Here is a 4,379-nt window from a genome sequence, read left to right as displayed (position 1 = left end):
TCTCTCTCTGCAATTGGGTTCGCGTGTTTGATAACTGGATAAAATCCAATCTATTTTAGATACTGGATATCAGATGTTGGACAGATATTTAATATCCATATGAAACCCGATGTCAGGACGGATATCGTACACCTCCAGACGTGGCAGACGCTGGTACTGAATACTGAAGCCGATAACCAATGTTGAAATCTGATATCCAGATATCGGATATCAAAATCTGTACCATATATCGGCACCGGTTAGCAACATCCGATATCCTGATACTAGCTAAAAAACGAGTACATATTGTCCAAAATAGAAAAAATGTTAAGCTTATAGTAGTATCAATACTTTGGATCATTTTAATCTCAAATAAAACCTTGAGCTCTACCAATTGAAATCTCTAAATATGAGATGGGCTGATATTGGGACCCATGGTGAGAGCAATTAGACTCATTTTGGTCTGGGCCAGGCTAAGTTCTTGTTTATAAGTAAAATAACCTTTAAGATACAAAAAATGTTCCAACAAACATTATCTATGGCTTCCAATAGCTTAGTTATGTATCATAATTTGTTGTAAAATATATTTCTATTCGTATGTCTGATACCAAAAAAACCGAAATCCGACACCGTCATCTAACCTTTGAGATGAGGACAGATGGCAGTATCGGGACAGATAAAGGTATCAGGTATTGGTACTGTAGCAACCAATATCTGACATCATCCTCCAATGATCATCACTGTTTTAAAATTTTTTAAAAAATTATCCACACTTGTGTCATCCAAGTCTTTCAGTTAGTCACACATTCGGTCATTTTCATCATCAGTCTCCTATGATGGATGATTGATGAGTGAAATCATTCGTCAAACAAGCCTATTTTATGCTCAGTAATGATGTGACACACTACGTAGGTTCATTGAAGAGAATTACATCATCACCTGCCATGACAACGGTCGATGCACTGATAGTACACATGGGTAGGGGAGGACACGGTCTGGCCAAAGTTCGGTCAGACCGGACCGAACCGAACCGTCGGTCAACCTTTTTACGGCTGACCAAAGCTTCCGGTCCTGGCCTGGTTCGCACATCGAACCAGACCGAAGACCATTACTCTCTCTCACCTGCTCCCTCTCTCCCTCCTTTCTTTCTCCGGTCGTTCTCTCTCTCTCTGTTGTCCTCTTTCCCCCTCGCCTGCTCATTCTCTCTCTCTCTCCTTCTCTCGTTGTCTCTCCCTCTCTCCTGCTCGTTCTCTCTCACTCTCCTGTTTTCTCTCTCTCCCGCTCTTTCTCTCTCACTCTCTCGTGCGTTCTCTCTCCCTCTCTTTCACTCCCTCTATTCCGGTCTCACTCTCCCTCTCATTCTCTCTCCCTCCTTCCCTCCCTTCCTTTCGACGCCTTTCCCGTTCTCACTCTCTCCCTCTCGTTTTCTTTCCCTCTATCCGTCTCCCTATCGCGTTCTCTCCCTCTCTTTCTCTCGCCCTCTCACCCGCTCTCCCTCCTCTCTTCTCTTCTCTTCTCCGGTCTTTCTCTCTCTCTCTCTCTCATTCGCCCTCCATTCCTCGCTCCCTCTTTCCACCGCTCCCGTTCTCACTCTCTCATTCCTCGCTCCCTCTTTCTCTCTCTCTCTCTCACTCTCTCCCTATGGTATTCTCTCTGCCTTTGCATTCTCTCAGTGTCACCAAAAACCGGACCGGACCGAGACCGGACCGAACTTCAAGTCTAGGTTTAGGTTTTCAGTAAGTCCGGACCGAGACCGGACCGTGTCATTCCGTACACATGGGTGAGGTGACGACTTTTTAAAAGCGAAAATAAAACCTCCCTCGCTCTCTCTCCATCTCGCTGTCTCTATCCATCTCTCTGTCGCCATCTTGCTGTCTCTATCCATCTCTCTCTCTCCATCCCGCTGCCTCTATCCATCTCTCTCTCCGCCTCACTCTCTCTCTCTCTCCATCCCGCTGCCTCTATCCATCTCTCTCTCCGCCTCGCGCTCTCTCTCTCTCTCCATCTCGCTAACTCTCTCTCTCTGTTCATAAATCTGTCTCGCTCCATCTCGCTCTCTCTCCATCTAACTCTCTCTTTCTCTCTGTCCATAAATCTGTCTCGCTCCATCTCGCTCTCATTCCATCTCTTTCTCTCTCTCTCTCTCTCTCCCCATCTCTCTCTCTCCAACTCACTAGCTCTCTCTCTCTCCACCATGTTCTCTCTTCATCTCGCTGTATCTCTCTCTTCATCTCCCTTCTCTCCATCTCGATCCCTCTCTCTCCACCTCCCTTTCTCTCCATCACGCTTTCTCGCTTTCTCTCTCTCTCTCTCTCGCTCTTTCTCTCGCTCTCGTTCTTCATCTCGATCTCGCTCTCCATCTCTCTCTCTCTATCTCTTTCCATCCATCTCGCTCTCGCTCTCCATCTCTCTCTCTCTCTCTCTCTCTCTCTCTCTCTCTCTCTCTCTCTCTCTCTCTCTCTCTCTCTCTCTCTCTCTTTCTCTCGCTCTTTCCATCCATCTCGCTCTCGCTCTCCATCTGTCTATCTCTCCAGCTCTCCATCTCTCTATCTCTCCATCTCTCCATCTCTCCATCTCTCCCTCTCTCTCTCTCTCTCGCTCTCCATCTTACCATCTCTCTCTCTCGCTCTCCATCTCTCTCTCACTCTCCATTCCTCCATCTCTCTCTCTCGCTCTACATCCCTCTATCTCTCTCTCTCTCTCGCTCTCCATCTCACCATCTCTCTCTCTCTCTCTCTCCATCTCTCCATCTTACCATCTCTCGCTCTCCATCTTACCATCTCTCGCTCTCCATCTTACCATCTCTCGCTCTCCCTCTCACCATCTCTCTCTCTCTCTCTCTCTCTCTCCATCTCTCCATCTTACCCTCTCTCGCTCTCCCTCTTACCCTCTCTCGCTCTCCATCTCACCATCTCTCTCTCTCTCGCTCTCCATCTTACCATCTCTCGCTCTCCATCTCACCATCTCTCTCTCTCACTCTCCATCTTACCATCTCTCGCTCTCCATCTCTCTCTCTCGCTCTCCATCTCACCATCTCTCTCTCTCGCTCTCCATCTCACCATCTCTCTCTCTCTCTCTCTCTCTCTCGCTCTCCCTCTCTCCCTCTCTCTCTCTCTCTCTCTCTCTCTCTCTCTCTCTCTCTCTCCCTCTCTCTCTCTCGCTCTCCATCTCACCATCTCTCTCTCTCGCTCTCCATCTTACCATCTCTCTCTCTCGCTCTCCATCTCACCATCTCTCTCTCTCGCTCTCCATCTCTCCATCTCTCTCTCTCGCTCTCCATCTTACCATCTCTCTCTCTCGCTCACCATCTCACCATCTCTCTCTCTCGCTCTCCATCTTACCATCTCTCTCTCTCGCTCTCCATCTCTCCATTTCTCTCTCTCTCTCTCTCTCTCTCTCTCTCTCTCTCCATCTCTCCATCTCTCTTTCTCTCTCGCTCTCCATCGCTCCATCTCTCCATTTCTCTCTCTCTCTCTCTCTCTCTCTCTCTCTCTCTCTCTCATCTCTCCATCTCTCCATCTCCATCTCTCTCTCTCTCTCTCATCTCCATCTCCATCTCTCCATCTCCCTCTCTCCCTCTCTCTCTCTCTCTCTCGCTCTCCATCGCTCCATCTCTCCATCTCCATCTCTCCATCTCTCCATCTCTCTCTCTCTCTCTCGCTCTCCCTCTCTCCCTCTCTCCATCTCCCTCTCTCCCTCTCTCCCTCTCTCTCTCTCTCTCGCTCTCCATCGCTCCATCTCTCCATCTCCATCTCTCCATCTCTCTCTCTCTCTCGCTCTCCATCGCTCCATCTCTCCATCTCCATCTCTCCATTTCTCTCTCTCTCTCTCTCTCTCTCTCTCTCTCTCTCCCTCTCTCCCTCTCCCTCTCTCTCTCTCTCGCTCTCCATCGCTCCATCTCTCCCTTTCTCGCTCTCCATCTCTCCACATCTCTCTCTCTCGCTTCCCAACTCTCTCTTTCTCTGAACGAACCTCTCTTCACATTTTTACAGGGGATGATGATGATTTATCTATCTATCAATCGGTCTGTCTGTCTATCTATGTCTGTCTATTTATCGATCTATCTATCTAATCTATCTGTCTATCTGTCTGTCTGTCTATTTATCTATCTATTTATCGATCTATATATCTAATCTATCTAATCTATCTGTCTGTCTATTTATCTATCTATTAATCCATCTTCCTATCTAATCTATCTATCTATCTGTCTGCCTATTTATCTATATATTTATATATCTATCTATCTAATCTATCTGTCTATCTGTGTCTGTCTGTCTATTTATCTATTTATCTATCTATCGATCTATCTATCCATGGATCCATATCTCTCTCTCCATCTCGATCACCATCTCTCTCTCACTCTCCATCTCTCTCACGCTCTCCATCTCTCTCTCACTCTC

The sequence above is a fragment of the Wolffia australiana genome, chromosome 2 (assembly GCF_029677425.1).
Source record: "Wolffia australiana isolate 7733 chromosome 2, ASM2967742v1".
NCBI classification, from domain to species: Eukaryota; Viridiplantae; Streptophyta; class Magnoliopsida; order Alismatales; family Araceae; genus Wolffia; species Wolffia australiana.
The sequence above is the reverse complement of the archived record's forward strand: the minus strand, read 5'-3'. Positions refer to the sequence as shown.